This window comes from Anser cygnoides, chromosome 6, assembly GCF_040182565.1.
Source record: "Anser cygnoides isolate HZ-2024a breed goose chromosome 6, Taihu_goose_T2T_genome, whole genome shotgun sequence".
In the NCBI taxonomy this organism is placed as follows: Eukaryota; Metazoa; Chordata; class Aves; order Anseriformes; family Anatidae; genus Anser; species Anser cygnoides.
The window spans coordinates 33,480,284-33,498,445 of NC_089878.1; the positions used below are offsets into that span (position 1 = coordinate 33,480,284).

The window sequence follows — 18,162 nt, forward strand, 5'->3', positions numbered from 1 at the left end:
TATTAGTCTAGTTATTTTTTTATGTTCAAGATGTTGTTGTGATTACTCCTTTGAGAAGCATCAGAACTTCCTTGTGCATCACCCTTCTGAAACTTGGCTGGAATAAGGGCCCTGATCAAGTGTCTTTTTTTTTTTTTTGTCTTTTTTTTTTCTTTCTTTCTTTTTAATCCAGTAAAATTCTGTTTAGTTTGAGACATAAAACAATTACTTCTGTTTTTCCCCTTATTACCTGTTTATTTACTTTCTCAGTAACCCACCAAAGGCCCAATAGACTGTGGATGCTCCATGACTCCATCATGTCGTAGGGCCAAGGCTGAGACCAGAGACCATGTCCTGCTGCCATCTGTTCATGGTTTTGCCTACGTTTGTGTTTGACTCAGACTCCAGCCCAGCAAACCACCAGCTCAGCACTATCCTGTCCAAAGGCAGCTGGGAGCAGCAGGCAGCAGGCTGGACGAGAAATGGCAGTTCTCCACAGCTAGCCCGTCTCAGCCAAGCGCTGGATTGTGAATCGTCCTGCTCTGCTCCACTAGTGATGAGGGCTAAATTGTTTGCAGATAATAATATCCCCCAGTAGGGAGGCATCAGCAGGCTCTGCTTCCCAGCTGGTCTTGGCACTGCAGTCTGGCTGTTCATCTTCAGCTCCTGGTGGTATAAAGAAATCGAGAACTCAGACAGGCTCAGCTCTGGGGACTGCTCACACCTGTCCCCATCCAGGCAGAAAACACCTCCCATTTCTCCATTATGGCTAGGGCATGGAAGCAGGCAAGGTGAAGGAAGAGCAGGCTCAGCTTCTCATGGTCTCAGCAAGGAGATAGCAAGTAATGCTGTTTCCTCTCAGAAATGCAGCAATGGAGGAACACTGGTGAAATTCAGGTTTCTGATGGACTAAAGTGCTCAGGTGCCATACAGCTACTGATAGTCCTTCTGTGGGCATCACAGTTCCAGGGGCACCAGGTGGCCGTGTCAGAGCGGGGGAACACCATGGTCCCACAGGGGTGAAACACGTCTTTTCTGTGCTTGGGCAAGCAAGCATCTCTGCCCCTTTTACACCTTCCCCTCATGGATTTGAACTATCCTCACATATTGCTTCATTTTTATCAGTTAAAAGTGACAATTGCAATTTCTCTTACTTCAGAAAAAATATGACAATATTGTCATGAATGAGTCATCTTATTCACAGCATTACAGTCTAAATAAAATGTAAAGTTACTAAAAAATGCAGCAGCCCTTTAAAAGTGCCCTTATTCTATTAAGCAAATTGGAAATACTTGTATTTGCTGGTTCTCCAAAGGACTATTGTATTCATGAACAAGAATTATGAGAACTAATTGTTGGGGTTTAGCAATTTGCAAGCAGTGATTTTACAAGCAGATGATTCAATGTAATCTTCTCTGATAACAGAACAAAGTGTTTCTAGTTGCTAACTACAAACAGCAGTAACCCTTGTAGATTGGGAGTTGCCTTTCCCAAATGATCAAATCTTCTCACAGTATCCTTCTGAAATAATATACAGCACCTTTAATATTTGCTTGCTCTAATTACAATTGATAGCATGATCCAAAGCTTGTTGCAGCCTGGGGTAAGATCCAGAGTCATTGGAGCTGGAATAACTCTTGAGGAGTTTGACAGCAAATGTGCAAAAAATCTCTTTTCCATTTTATTCTAGGACATCTTAAAAATATTCTTCTATTTTCTATTGGAGTTTGCCTGCTCTGTAGTCCAAACATCCCATCTGTGCACATATTATCATCCAGGTTGTCTCTTTTTTCCCTCCAGCTGCACTGAGAGACTTTCCAATTGTTAGTTGGAAGTTAGCTTCACCCCTGATTTCACTTTGTTCTCAACATCACTTCATCTCTTTAAATTACAAAAAGAAAGGTTTTCACATCTCATTTTTCATTAGGCAGTAGTATCTAGACATTTAGAGCAGTCTGTATCATCACAGTAAGCGTAGAAGGACAAAGGAAACAAATATCTGCCTTTGTTTTGGAAAGGAAATTAAGAAATACAAAATTGTATGAAAATTCAAAAGACTTAAATTTATTTTAAAATTGAAACCACCTTTTAGCAATATATATATATATATTTTTTTTTCTGGGTAACTTTTCTTCTGTTTGTAAGCGAGTTTGATATTACGGTGGTACATTGCTTCATCCTAACCTTTCTCCTCCCCCTAAATTAAAAAACAAACTAGATGCAGAGCATATATTGCTACAGACAGTAGTTGCATGGAAAACTTAACACGGTTTCAGAGCTGCAAGCTTATCCGCTTAAGGATATTACTAAGGAACCAGATGGAGGATAGTTTTCCATAGCTAACCATCTGGGCCCTGCAATGATACACTCTGCCCTAAGCATTACTGTGGGAATTGACTTCGTGATGGGAAAAAGCAGAGAAAAAGAGACAAGCAGAGAAAGAAAGCACATAATATTTTATATCACAAAATGTGAAGCCAAAGAGTCACCATTTTGGCACACACTTCAGTGTTCTCCTCTTTGTTTGTGTTATAATCTGTGAGACAAAGAGAATAGAATATGAGAGTTTAGTAGTTAAAATAGCATCATAGTCAGCTGTGAAGGAAATCAGAGCTGGCATATTGTTTTGAGTGGAACTTTGAATTATTGGAGGGTAAGGTGAAAATGCATAGGGCAATGTTTTCTGATAGGACTGCTAATTTTTTACACAGATATGTAATTTTAGGTCTGCCAGGTTATTTTATGGAGATCTTCACTTCAGGGCTTCCAGCAGTTCTATGTCCACAGCTGAGATCTGCAGTGGTTTGCAGAGACCAGAGAAAGATAAGAAATACAGCATGTTGCAATAGCTTTGTGGAAATTATCAAATGCCTGCTAACTGGATGAAGTCAAAACGAAACCTAGAATGAGTGGGTTTTCTAAGCAGTTTCACTGTATGGCCTTAAAATTAAATTATAAGTGAAGGGTTTTAGGTGTATAATAGTAGTGGTCCTGGAGCCAGAAGATATATCAAAGATCATATTCTCTGGTGTTCACGAGGATCTACAACTTACCTTTTTTTGGCTGCAAACTTTAGCTGAAGTTTTCTGTGCAGTTCAAGCATTTCTGTTTTGTTGTTGTTTCTCCTGCTGTGTTGGTTCTTCAGCATCTCATACTGTCAACTTTTGCTGTTGGCTTTTGTTCACCAGGGCAGTTAGAGGATCATTTTCCTCTAGCTATTCACCTGCTTTTGCAAAGCCTGTAGGAACCTACTGGAGACCTATTTTCCTTCTGTCACTTTCTGAATGAAATTTGCCAATGATTTTTCTTTCTTTAGTAAATTTGGCTAATATGGTAGATTAAAAAAAAATAAAAAATAAATAAATACATAAACCAATAAAACTGATTCATATTGAAGTCCTGGGATGAATAACCCAGATAATGCGGGTTAGCTCTAGTGCACTATGTCATAGTGTAAACCTTTGTAACAAGCTACTGAATATAACCGAGCAAATGTCATCAGCCTCCATGTAATATTTGGACCTTATCTAGGGTTTCCACCTGTAGCTTGCTTTCTGTGTGTGTGTGACAGATTCAGAGAGTATTAAAGAATAATTATAAAAACCCAGAGAGCAGTCCATTCAGCACACTTCTAGATAGGCTCCTTACCAAGAAATGAAATGTTTTTATATTTTCCTTCCTTTTACCCAGCTAGAACTGTTGGTTGTTCTTGATATATTTATGTTAGAGCTGTTCTTCAAAGAGAGAAATAATTCCTTATAATGATTTAAATTGTCATTGTACCTTACACTTTAACAAAGTCCCGTGACACTTTACTTCAGCCTCGCCCTGTGTATGTGTGTTCCTGTGTGCTTATTGCACCTGGATGTCCACAAGCAAATAACACAGATAGAATTGGATGTCAGGTAATCATCAGTATGAAAATAGAAGTTGTTTTTTTCTTTTCCCACAGGAAAATCTATATGTGGGAGAATCTGTAACGATACTTTAGTGCATGTGACTGCAGTGGAACAGGGTGCATGCTTTGGTTAATGCTACGATTGGCTTCAGGCATTAATGGTGTGAAATAGCTTATGCAAGGATATACCACAAATCTAGCCACTTATCCAGTTCTTAAATTAGTTTTGTATGAAAATACAACTAAACTAAATAATACTGAAAAGCCTTGCAAAACTTGTCTGCTTCCACCCACCTCTCCTTTTCTTCATTACTATTACGCTGTACGGTTAGGGATGGGGTGAGGGAACCTCATCCCTTAAGCACCTGGCATTTAGAAGCCTCCACAGAATATACCATGAAAAGCAGAGAAAATCTGAAGGTAGGCAAGCACTGAAATAGGATTTGTAAGTGACGAAACAAAGAGACTTTCCCCTGCTAACCTGAGAAGTCTGTGGTGTTCCAGAGCTTAGAATGACACCAAAGAGTTTAGATTCTTAGAATCTTGCTGTGGGCCTAGACATAGAACGAAACTTTCCTCCATGAGCCTCCATATGGGCTAGATTCTCAGGCAAAGAGTAAAGTCAAAAAACTGTCTGAGGCACAGAAGAGGACAGTTACTTCTATCGATAGCAAAATAAACTATATTTTTTATATAATCTAAATTGAATTTTTTTTCCTAAACAAAGTCGCAGAATAACTGTAATACATGGCTTGAAGGAGATGCAAAGTTCAAGTGAAAAAATGTTTTGCTAAACATTTGCTGTTTCTGACTATTAATACAACGTTTTCTTCTTCTGGAATTTATTGATTCATTGGAAGTTTGTGCAGCTAAGAAGTGCCGGAAAAGAGTATTGCCCTCTTTGGACTGATAGTGTCCCCAGCTGTTTGGAGAGCAGAGCTCTCATTTACATCCATGGCTTTCCTCACTATTTGGCAGTCAGCCTAGTGGTAATCAAGTAGCGAGCTTTGTTCCTTAATGAGAAAAATATATAGATCTCAATTTACACCTTAGAACACAGAATACCATGAAAGGAATGAGGAAAATTATTCTGGCTATAAGAAGAAAGCTGCTAGTTGCGAAGACAAATAGAAATATACCCTAAACACGGAGAAACATTTGTTCTTGCATTTCTTATGTGCAAGCCTTTAGCTAAAAAACATGCAACAGTGCAAACAGCTGCTTTGATACTCCTCAAGGAAGCACTAAAAAGTTGCCTCTGTGTCTGAAAAGGCATTATTTCCAGTAGCTGTTCCCTGTAACTTTATTGTTCCTAAGGCCTGCTCCACTCCTGTAACTCTGAGTCAGCCCTGTTCTATCCACATTGAGCACAAGCTATAGATCATAAAATGTATAATTTAGTCACTAATGACATCAAGCAGGAAACATATTTTTTAAAAGCAGCTCTAAATACTGCATTGTATACTGCATTTGACTATTAATCAGCATCTGCCCAATTCCACCACAGACACATGAGGTTTGGCCCAGTGTTTCTCAATATTGCAGTGCAGCGTTATTGTAACACCAGTTCTCTGGGAGCACAGCTCTGATGGCAGCTAAAAGATCATCCAATCAAAAAGAAAGCAGAGTGTTGAGAAATTCCTATGAAAATATACTCCATGGTTCTTTTGTATACCTGTTCCTGAAAACTGTGCTTTTCCCTGTACAAATAACTGTGCAAGGGACAGTTCATGGTTCTACGCCTTAAGAAATACCTCAAAATTGGCATCTTAAGCGAAGGCAATAGATCCTAGTTTTCACTGACTGACCCTGTTGTACCATGAGTAAGAACAAGCCAAAAGTCTGCCTGCTCTACACATCTCTTCATCCCTCCTCAAGAAGATATGCGGGGAGGCCCAAAGGGGCTAAACCCTAAGGTAGAAATATGAATGTCAAAACCAGCACACAGCTCTAATTCTCTCCCACACGTTTGTTTTTTTTTTAAAATATATATATGTATACATGCAGTTGTCTGGCTGAAGTCATGTTCTACGTCTTTCAGTTAAAAAGTAGGTTTACTTAGATTTTTTTTTTTTTTTTGGGAACAGAAAGTCTGTCTTGAGAAGCACTTTATACAAGTTGCCCTTTTGCCATTCATGAATCTTCAGAAATGCATGCGGATTGCCTGACACTGAAGTGATAGAAGGTCTGCATTAGATCAGCTTCAACTGAGTGCAATATGCTGCCCTGGGAGGGTGACTGCTCAATGAGGTAAGTTCAATTTGTTCAGAGGGCCCTTTTCCACTAATGGGAAGTGGCATGAAATACTCAATCATCATTAAATGGTCAAAGATTTGAATCTGTTCATAGAATTGCATCTAGAGTAATTAATTTGCTGAATGTGTCTCTAATTGTCTTATTGCAGTATTTCTGTGGCTCTGAAAAATGAGAAAAATAACAAGTTTTGTTAAAAGACAGAATTACAGTAATTTGAATCTAGAAGTCTAAAGCCTTCCCGGACTCATACTGTGTTACAGGAACTGTAGAATTATTTATTTATTTATTTTTGAGATGTGTGTGAATGTAGTGTGAAAATATTAAAAAAGAAAGGGGAAAAAAAAAGAGCAAAAGATTAAAAAAAAAAAAGATAATGTTACATCCAGAAGTTGCCTGGTTTTAGTTTTACAAGAACTGTAGAAAGCATAAACAGACTTTTTTAATTCTTAAAATAGACTGCCATGGGTAGAGACACCTTCCACTAGACCAGGTTGCTCAAAGCACCACCCAGTCTGTCCTTGGAACTAAATACTCGGGGATTTATGGACACTTGAAACAAGATTTCATCTTAGATGATTTTACAGTCCTGAACCAGGACTGTGGATCCAGTGGAAATGGATCTCCTGCATTTAATTGTGATTTCTCTTAATGAACTACACAATTAAGGAAGAAAAAAAAAAAAAAGTTTACCTGTGTTGAAAGAGATATAAGACAGGTTCATGGGGGAAAGATATTATCTGGAAGATTATTAAATATAAATTACCTGGGGCTCAGGTTTGATTCACAAACTTCTGGAGCTGAGAGATCATATGGGAAAAGCACGCTCATGTGATGGCATTACTCTGACCCATGTCCCTCAGCCTCCACCATTAGCTGCTGTTTGGGACATGAAACTGAGATAAGAGGATCTTTCTCATGGTCGGGACACTGCTGGTAGAGTGTGGTGCCATTAAAGCTCCTGAAAATCTTTTATGCCATGTAGAATTCACTAATGATAGGTTTAGCCTGGTTTAGTTCCCCTTAATGCTAAAATTTTGCTAAAGCAAAATTTGTCCTTTTAGTTTCAATTTTCTACAGCCCTGTGTTTTCTTTTGTCTTTTTTTCTTGATCCTCCAACTTGTTATTTTCTGTTCTCTCTGTTTTTTTTTTTTTTTTTTCTCTTTACGTTCACTTTCTTTACCTCAGTTTGGCTAGTAAGATCCCTCAAACAGGAATGATCATATAAAAAGTATAGTGTGAACACTTATCTTTTATTCTCAGACAAATTGCTCACCGCAAGGTAGAGTGTACTACAGAATTGCTATACATAAAACAATGGCACTTTTATTGTGTTGTGATAAGAATAGTTCACCTTGCTTGTGACCTCAGGAAAGCAGGCTGTTTCATGCATGCAATTTTAGCTCATTGAGATTTCAAAGATCCCTTTCAAACATATATAAAAAAAAAAAAAAAGCCTTCTTTTAGCACATTGACTTCTTGTTCTTCTCTTCCATCGAGTTTAATGTGCTGATGAAGGTCTGAAGAGAAGGTGGCAATGCCAATATAGTGGGCTTGGAGAGAAGCAGAAGCAGACTTTGAAGGAATGTGAAATGAATAAAGAGAAACTTGGCTGAAATTTAATAATACATAGAGGAAGTGGGAAACAACTAAAATTTTCAGATATCAACAGTAAGACTACAATTAAATTTCAGGCTATCAAAAACAAATAAAAAGTTCAAAGCCAGACTGCAGAATCTGTATTTCAGTTGGTGTACTCATATTGATCATAGGGTAAGCTTCATTCACTCCCTTGGGGCTACTCAATTACAGACATAAAAATTAAATCTGTGCTTTCTACCTGGTTATCCAGCAGGTTCATAAGAGGCTTCCAACCTCTTATTTCAGGAGCTGGTGGAAGCACACAACTTCCACGTACCTGGCCCCTCTCCAAGGCTGTGCTCCCTCACCAGCCATTGGAACAAAGCTCCTAATATCCTCAGAAATTAATTCTCTTCTCACGGTGTCCAAGTTACCAATAAAGGAAAGAGAGAAAGAAAGGAAGGTATATTATTTATTTATACTGTCTTTTTATATTGTTGGGACCCTGCATACAGAGTCTTTGTTCTGCTACATTTGTGCTTGAAGAGGCTGAGTATGCAAATGCTATTGGGAAAAAAAGGGAGACACAAAACATTGAAGGCAACCAGGAGGTTTTTAAGAACAAGTTAGAAGAGATAAAAGCAAGAAAATGGCAAAGTGAAGTTGAAACCTCAAAGGTAAGGAATATTCAAGTGCATATTCAATAAAAAGAAGACAAAGAAAATGCATACTTGTTTTAAAATTTACAACAATTTTTATTGTGTTAAATGAACAGTGAAATGTATTAGTTTTTTTTTTTTTATGATGAAGTCATGAATTGATCTTTGAAAGACAGCTTGGAAAGAACAGAAGATAGTAGTACTGAACGGAAGCATGGACAAAGGAATTGCTTACAGAGTGGCTGGGCAGGATAAGCTAAAGCAGCAGGCCCAGAGAGCACACACATACACATTAGTTTTAGGAAATGAGCAAAGAAATCAGTGAACCTTTTAACTGACATTTAGAAAAGTTCACCATTTCAGGAGTGATTTCTGAGAACTGCAAAGCAGAAAATAAATCTATATCTAGCGAATGGGTGCTCCTTTCTGCTTTAGATTTATTGCTTTCAAGTAATAAAAGAATTTAAGCTGGAAAAATAATCTGGCCATGACCCTTCATGGAATTAGTTAGCCTCAGTGACAACAGGATTAGGTCCTTGCTCACAACATGCATTTCCCTACTCTACAGGAACTGACTTAAATACTCCAGAATCAGTTCATCAACTTGGCCCCACTGAAGGCAGGGGGAGCAAAGCGTAAAGCTGTGACCCATTTTTCATCTTTCTGACAACAAACTGCTCAATACACTTAATGTGAAGGAGAAGCCTTAGTCAGAAACCAAACAGCAAGTAGGTGCTTTAGATAGGTGCTGTTTACCAGCACAAGGAACACGGGACATTCATTTTTCTGACCCCTATAAGCTCTAGCGGTGCCTGCGATGGGATCCCATCATGCCCCAAGTTAAAGCTTCATTGTAGATAGTACATGACCCTTGGCATGCCATTTCCTGCAGAGGCACACACATGTGAAAGGATATTTTTGCCATGATAGCTCACACTTAGATGCCAGCATGAGCTTGCAGGCCATCTCTTGGTGCTAGATTATCCTATTTACTTGTAAAATGGTGGAACACTCTTTGCCAGCTTTACAGAGGAAATACTGGGGAGGTGACATAGTGTGCATCATACAGGTGGGTGAGGTTTCTCCAACAATGACCTATGGACAGAGAGGCTTGTGATATACTTCCAAGGTTCAGGCAGCTGTGTAACACAGACTGCCCACTATGGAGAGTTTTTGCCATGCTTTTATTATTTCCATCTGTAAGCTGAGGAGCAGTCTGGCCACAACTACTTAGCCCAGTGGTTTTCTTCACAGCACAAAGTAAATTGTTGGGGTAAGCACACCTGAAAATGAAAGATGGTTTTGTTCGGGCACAGGCAAAGAAAACCTGACACCTGGCCTGACAGATTAATACAGAGGGCAAGAAGAGACCTGTGTTACTGCTGTCAGGTCACGCACTGGAGATGTTCAGGGTTGATCAACAATCTAAACCTGAGTACATTTTGCAATGGCTCCCAAAACTAGTAGAGTTTTCAAGGATGTGGATGTATACTGGGACAGAAGTTGTGAAAATGCTGCCACTGGTTTCCAGCCTTGAATGTTGTGACACTCGAAAACTGACTATTCATTTTAAGTGTTGCCACTTGTCCCAGAATTGGAAATGTGTTCCTAGAGAGCTAATCCAGCACAGAGCCTTCTGGTACCCCTGTTTCTTCATAAATATTAATAATTTGCCACCAAGTATGACCATTGTGCAGCAAAATAAGCTAAGGTGCTATATTCACACATTAATCTTACTGGAGGCCCAAGGGAAAGCAGAAGCAAAATACTTCAGTGAGAGATTAGTCTGGGCTATTCTCAATGGAAGATTAATCCAGAAATAGGCTCTACATTTTCTACTCATTTACCCAGCATAAGAATTTTTTAAATAGTTCCTGAAACAGTAAGAGCTGGGGACCTTTCCTGACGGTTGTGCCATACTTTATCCTTTTCCTTTTCTTTTCTACTATTTTTCTGCTTTACCAGATAGCTTCACTGAAAAAAGTTGAGTGTAAAAGACCCTGAAGATTCATATTTTTCTGTAGATGTAAGAAAATAAAGATGAAAGGGACTTAATATTTTTGTTTTATTACTCTCACTTTTTGTCTGAATCATTGCTCAGGCTTGCTTAGAAAAATGTTAGGGAAGGATTTTTTCCAGAAGTGTATAAATTCTATTAGCTTTTAATAAGGCTGCAAAATTTCAAAGAATATAACAGATTTTTTTTTTCATTTGGAAATGGATTTTAGACCCATAGAAAATTTAACTCAATGTCCCATGAAAAAGCTTAAGGATATTTACTGTGCATTGATTCTTATAGATACTTGTAGTATGTTGCAAGATGTTGTTTGTCATAAAGTGATTCTAAGATGATGTCGTATTGGTGGCATATTCTGGGGAATACCAGATATTGTATCATCATGTAATTCTGTGTCATGGATCTGTGTACTCTGAAGAAAATGGGGGGGGGGAGGGTAAATAAAAGTTTATTTTTCTCCTGAGAGGAGTTATTGGTGACCTGGCAGCATGGAAATATCCTTCTATTCCTATAACATCCTTTTAGTTCTTTATATCACTTGGTATTGAGGTTGTGTCTCAGGAGGAAAGGGTATGCTCTGCTGCTGAAGCTCTGAGTATTGGGAGGTCCGCACTCATATCTCAGCACAGCTGAAAGCTCTTTGTATACTTATTTATGTGGTGTGAGTCTCATAGGTATAGACCTACAAAAAGGTACATGGAAGAGGTATTAGGTCTCATTGCTATTGGGAATCTCTTAATCTGTGGTGTTGAGACAAACAGAACTTCCTTGGCCCCTTGTCAATGTTACAAGCATAAACGTATTAGGTGTTTTGGAGAATTCAGGAAAGGGTCTATCTGCATACAAGGGCAGACAGAGAGAAAATTGATTTATGTTCACCCTTAATAACATACTAAATAACATAGATTACCTTACCTAACATACTGGACTTCAAGGATAAAGGGATAAACAGCCTTGTGCTAGCATGGAAGAGTATGCAGCAAATCATGCAAATCTAGACTTATCCTAAAGATTCATCCTGTGGGTATCAACAACAACAAAAAGTTCTCTGAGCTTACGGGGTGCCGAATTTAACTCCCAGAATAGGAAATTCTGACATTTTGTGATTTTCCTTGTAATAATTTTTCTTAAGGTTGTTTGGCATTGTGCAAAGTAAACATCTGTGTAGAAGTCTTTCTCCATGAATATAATTATTTTTTTATAAAACACTAAGTGCAGAGCTGTCTTTGAACAGCCTGCTGCACTTCATCACTTTTGATAGTCTTGGATAATTTGGTGTATTATTTATTGTGCTCAGACTACTGCCTACAGGGCTTTAAGATCTCATTGTGATTTAGACAACATTGAAAACACCATTGTGATATTACTTCTACACAAACTCAGGAAACTTCAGCTAAAAGAGCTGAAAATTTTCAGAAACAGTTATCTCACACTCACCTCAGGAACAGCACGAGAGGGATATACTTGCCTGCAAAAAGAATAGGTTCACTGGGGGACATTTTTTCTCCATTTTTCTGACTTAGATTTGTCCATGGCTCCAAGCCAAAACCAGTTACTACCCTGCTCCAGAATAGAGGAGTCAGATTATGAATCTGTCTGCCTCTAAATTTCCTCTGGTAGACTTGAGTCAATTCCTTGTGGTGCATGGCTCCCCATGTACCAGAGGCACACAGCCTCGTCACCTTTCTGAATGGGGAGTTCAGCTCCAAGTAATCCCTTACATGAGAAGGAAACATCCTACACGCACCTTCTGACTCCAACACATGACTGTGCAAGGAAGCCTTTTATTTTCTACATACTGATGTTCCACTCTGCACACAGTCTCAAAATGGTATTATCTCACGTAGCTTGGACTTTGCTGCTCAGTAGTCGTCACTGGATTAATGGCAGCTTGAAATGATACCAGCCACCCAGAAAAAAAAAAAAAAAAAAAAAAAGGACTTTCCTGCAGGCTACGCCCACTTCTAGTCTTTAAACCTTTCTGGGAAACATAAATATATTTTTTAATATCTCGTTTTCTTCTGTTCACAAACATTTGTATAACTGAGTTTTATATTTATTTATTTATTTTGCTTATCAGTATAAAGTGCACTTTTTTCCTGTGTTAAAACTCACTCAAAGAGAAGAAAAAGAGAAAAGAAGAAATGCTTCATATCACAGTTTATGTAGCAAAGAATGAAGTATATAGAAGGCTTCAATGGTAGTAAAGGGAACTCGAAGAGGGTGTTCATATTCATATACACACAAAAATATATATATCTACAGATATCTCACAGACTTTCTACCTGCTAAAACAGCTCTGTAGGAGAAGGCAGGAATCAGGAGTTTCTGACTTGCAGCAATGCCGTCCATGCCAGGAGAGAACAGCTCTTGCAGCCCGCAAGGGAGCAACACCAGCTCTCATGCACATCCTCAATGACTTTGACTTTACAAAGCCAGAAAGCAGAGTTAACTTCTGCGTCCAGGAGATAAAGATGCTGGAGAGGGAATCCTGAAAGATATCTTCCTTGCAGCAGTTAGAGCTCAACTGTATACCTTCAAGTGATTTTTTTCTTCTCTTTCCTTTGAAACAATGCACTGGGGGACCTTTGGCAAGCACATATTGCCAGCTGCGATAGAGGAGCTGCCTGGCAGGGCAGGGCAGGGCAGGATCCATTCCCTGGCTGCCAGACCACTTTCCTCCAGTGAGAAGGAACTTGCTGAAGCTATTGTTATAGCAGCCAGATCTCAATTGCCTCTTTTTTTTTTTTTTTTTCACTTGGAGCACATGAGATAGTTGTTCCATGCAAGAGAGTGTTCACGGGTTGGAGATAAGACCTTGAGTGCTCTCTGATTTTTATCATCCCTGCACAGCCATGCCCTATGAAGCATTTCACTATAGAATAGTTTTTTTTTTTTTATCCATGACACTGGAATTATTGTGAATTAAAACACCATTTAGCAAAGAAACTGGGATTTTCCGGTGTGTGTATTACTCCTGCTGGTGAAGCAGCAACTTCTTTGCCTAGTATACTTTGGCAAAGCACTTAACAATATGTGCAGTAAAATGTTCTCCCCCCTTTATTTCAGCTATCAAGATTCAGAAGGATTAAAGTCTTTATGTGGTGCTAACAGAAAAATATGCAGATACAACAGAATTGCCCTGAGTCCTCTCAATAGCCCGCCACTGCCTCCTAAGGCACATCAAACAATTTATGGAATAAAAAAGAATAAACTTTGAATTTTAAAGATGAGCCTTATTAAACTCAGGGAACCTTCCTCATTATTCTGTGGTTACAGCCAGTGCTGGTCCTGTTCTTGTTCATCCAGGTATAAGGTTGGGGATTTACTCAAACTATTCTTGCAATGTACCCTGAAGAGGATCAGGAATTCTGATTCGTCATATTTCTTTGGAGAGTGCATACCTTTGCTAGATTTCTTCCCTTGATCTTGTTTTATCTCTGGCTCCCACACATTTTGTCCCGGGCTCTGTAAACTCCAGGAGAAGAGCAGCTTTGACACTTCTCATTACATTATATTGCTGTTCATGGAAAACAATTAACCTCAAGCAGCAAAATGAAGAACTTGTGATTTCTGCCAGGTAGGGATGACAATTGGAGCTGAGCAGCTGGGAAACTGCAGGAACCTTAACTGATAAATATCTTTTTTTTTTTTTTTTTTTTTTGGTGACCTGAGCACACTTGTGAGTGATTTTTCCTGATATACTTGACATTTTGCTTATTTGTTGAGTTATATCACAGGCTGACCATGAAGAATTAGACCAATCCACATTGCTTAGTTCTGATATGCTGTTTGTACTGCAAGATAGATTTTCCATTCTCTAAGCTGATAGATACAGAGCTGATAAATATGCATTTCTGATGTATTTCCACAAGCCACACTAACGCTTTTTTCTGCATAGTGTTGTACCAGAGAAATTCCACTGTCCAACGTTTATTCAAAAAAAGCAAGATTCTTGTTTCAGCAAACATTTAAAATGTTGAAAGAACTGCTTTGAAAATTTCACTCTGTTCTCAACCTTGTAAATGTCTGAGGCATTAAATGAAAGAACATACAATTTCAACATGTTTCTGGTGACACTAGTTTATTTTTTGTTTAATTCCACACATTAGGACGAATTTCTAAAAAGAGTGTTTGCTCACTTTGGGAAAGGAGTGTATTACAGAAATATAATCATGTACATACCGTGAAAATCATAGCCAGTAGCATTTTGCAAGGTGAAATCCATGCACGGTAGCATCAAGGTAGATTTTCAATGATTGATAAAAAACTCAAAATTTCACAAGATCAAAAAATAATTGCCAGATCTATCATTTTCTTCTTGTTTTTATGCATCACTATACTTCTGAGCAGAATTCTGATAAGGACAAGTTAGAATTTATGTACTGAATGCAGATTCTGAGATGGACATGACATTTAGTGAACAAAGATCCATGCATGCAATATTATAAGGCTGTCATAGTGCCTTTCATATTCTAGATTCAGCATATTAAAATCAGCATTAAAAATGTAATGAATACCTTTGCATAACAAAGTATATATGAATACTGAATACAAGTTCAAACAAACAAACAACAACAACAAAAACAGAAAAGTATATTGGAAGTACATCAAGAATTAGTAAGTAAATCAAAGATTTCTTAATTAGATTTTGAACATAAAACAGAGAATATGGACATTTTATAACCTGAACAGAGTTCCAAAAAGGACCATGTGTCCCAGTGCACATACATCCTCTTTATTATCAATATAACATTAAATGAGTGAGCTTCTCAAATCAAAGCCCCCTGTGAACACTTATTCCATTACCCTGCTGGAGACATCATTCATGTGTGTTTTATAGGCTTTCGCACAAAATCTATTTTTTTTCTTTTTTTTCTTAATTGTACGGAACTTTCTCACATTTGCAAATGGAAGATGCTAGTTTAGTTGGTGGAATTTTGCATACTGGTAACAGAGTATCTCACCTATCTCATATTTTGCCTACTGTGAGGTAAAAATAGTGTAGAAAAAATCAAGCATGACATAGCTCTCCGTTTTTGTCACTTAGTTGACAAGGTCTGTCAGACCTGTCAGGTTCCCTGCACAGTAAGTGCAATCTAGAGAGGAAAGAGCACTCCTCAAGACTCAGTCAAATTCCTAAGTGCCCTGCAACAGTGTCCCCTTTCCATGTCCCAGCTACATTCCTTAGGGCAGCAGTAGAGACAGAAATGTAAGGCCCATGTGATTGAGACAGGATTCACCTGGATTAATGTGTGTTAGACCTGGAGTATGCTTCTGAACCTCCTGGTTATTGAATTTCCTGATCACTTTGTGAACTCCTGCTTTCATTCATGTCTCACTCAGTAAGTGTCAGCACAGATACTGAATTCTCTGTGGACCAAACCAAATTGAAATATGCTCTCCAGCTGTGTACCCAATGTGTTCCAGCTGTGCACCTGGTGTTTTCCAACCTGAGCCTGGTTCAGAGAAATTCACCCAAACACATATATTGTGGATCTTGAGTTACCTTCCTCTCTCCAAAGGGTGCAGTCAACAGTATGAAGTCAGTACTATGTAAGGAAAGTTTTCTAGGGAAAGCAGTAAGAATTCTTTGAATATTTGACTTGCAGGTCAAATGTAGAGAGCTATCAGGTTGTTGTACAGCAAAAGAAGAAACCAACATTGTACCTGAAAATCTTTTAAAGAGAAGAATACCATCTAAGTGGGTTGACCAACTTGGTAAGTAAATAAATTTCTAATGTACTCTTTCATACTTTTTTTTTTTAATATATTTGAAATATATATATTTACATTGATGCTTTTTTAATGATGTAATGTATAAATGTACTCCCTGGCTGCAAGCTATAGTGTTAAGTTCTTTGCAATTTATAAAGCATTTTCAATTGCTAGTATGTACAGATGTATAAGCTAGATGCTTAAAGTCAGTTGCTCCTTCGTGTGTATCTTGTGTGTGAAGAGAATGGAATAAAATATGTCTGGTGAAGCAATAAAAAGTACAGTATTCAGTAAAAGGGGAAAAAAAAACAAACAAACAAGAAAATAATGAAAACAATTCATAGAAAATGAGATAAAACAAAACTGCTGCCATAATAGACTCCCATCCACCATTACCCGCACAATTCATAAATATGCAATGAGATATAGCACAGATAACTCTTCACTGAGAAGAATGAACTATTTGTGCCTACGCACACTGATTCATGGTTTCTAAGCGTGTGGCTAATGGTGGCTGAGAATCTGGTCTGGTGTCATTCCCAAGCTTCCTGAGCAGAATGAGCTATGAGTGAACTCCAGAAGTGACTTAATGTACACACACTAAATCATGCCTGGGTTTCACATCTATACATCCTATTTGGGCGTTTTTGCTCGAAGTAGCCACTGACAAGAAGAAAAAAGGATGGTGTTTAGCAGGAACCAGAAAGGGGGAGAAAAAAGAGTTGAATAATAAGACATTTTTTCAGTTTAGTAATTCACAGCCAAAACACACATAGTGCATGTTGCCCTGGAAGGGAAAGATTTCTTGGGTATTATTAAAGCAGAGAACCAAACAAAAAATAATCATTTGAATCACCTCAAAATGTTCTTTCTGTCCAAAGTAATCTGCTTTCTTTCTTTTCAACTACTTAGTTCCCTGCTTTAATCTCTTTTTTTCCTTTTGGTTTGTGTCATTTTTGAATGAAAAATGCGTTTTCAAAACTGAAATTCAGTTTAATTTAGAAATGTGGAAATGAAACATACTTTAACTTGGAAAATATTCATAGTAAATATGTCAATCTGTTTTGTATCCTTATTCCTTCTCTTTCATTTTTCTCATCCAGGGTGCTAATCTGGGCAAAAATGCATTATGTATCATAATGACCCTCCTTTTTCTTTTGGGGGTTATATTCCTCAGTTTCCGCAGAAGCAGTTCAGGTTCCCACGTAGCTGTACCAACCACATTGGAGATGCAAACAAGTATGCAAGAATTCCAGATTGGTACAACTGGTATGGCACAGGACAGCGGGAAACTGTGCCCTTCTGGAGTTTACACAGGATAATCAGATCTATAAAAAGATGACATTAAAAGTTTATATTTAGGTAATATTTTTTTCATCTGAGTTCAAATCTCATGTCAGAGTAATTGGTGTTTACAAAGACTTCTACATCATCTCAGAGACTGCTGATTCATTTTTTGTCTTTCTTTAAAATGCTATTAAAAATATTTCCTGCTTATTCTGAACACCTTTGTCTACACTCTGTTACTCTCTCTTCTCTACTCTGAGAAGAGAAAAAACAATGAAAAGGTAATGTCTGCTTTAATTTTGGGTATTAATTCTTATGTTCTGAGAGGACTTTGTGAATAATGTGACCAAGAAGGTCACAGAGCACCATTTGTTCCCTAGGAACAAGCCAAAAACAAGGAAGATGAAGCAAATGAACAGAAATGTATGTACCCAAGAGGAAGCCTATGTTTCTTTGCATTGATTCAGCCAACTTTGGGTATTGCAAAGAGAAGTGATAAATAAATGTTTGTTTCTGTTCATTCAATAACTACTTTCTCATGCCATAATATTTTAGAATTAGCACAGTGCTACTTAAGAATAGAGGAGGAAGGAGGACTGTATGGAGCACCTTCTGTTCATGTGGTGATTTAGAAGCCATCAGCACGTCAGAGCCTGTCTCTCGAGCTGAGAACATGCATTGCATCGCAGAACCGTGTGAGTGGACAGGACATTATTAAAATGTGAGACACAAAGGAGATAACTTGGGAGGCTTTGAAGAGGTGGGAGGTA

At 38.1% G+C, this 18,162-nt stretch overlaps 1 long non-coding RNA gene across 1 annotated transcript in view; it reads left to right on the forward strand.

Moving 5' to 3' along the window:
- Positions 1 to 18,162, forward strand: part of LOC106039294 (uncharacterized) — a 302,419-nt gene that overhangs the window by 277,097 nt on the left and 7,160 nt on the right. Inside the window, exons 5-8 of the long non-coding RNA XR_001209156.3 lie at positions 5,965 to 6,127; positions 8,227 to 8,388; positions 16,000 to 16,108; positions 17,948 to 18,159. This is a non-coding gene — a long non-coding RNA (uncharacterized lncRNA). The remainder of the gene's footprint in view (positions 1 to 5,964; positions 6,128 to 8,226; positions 8,389 to 15,999; positions 16,109 to 17,947; positions 18,160 to 18,162) is intronic.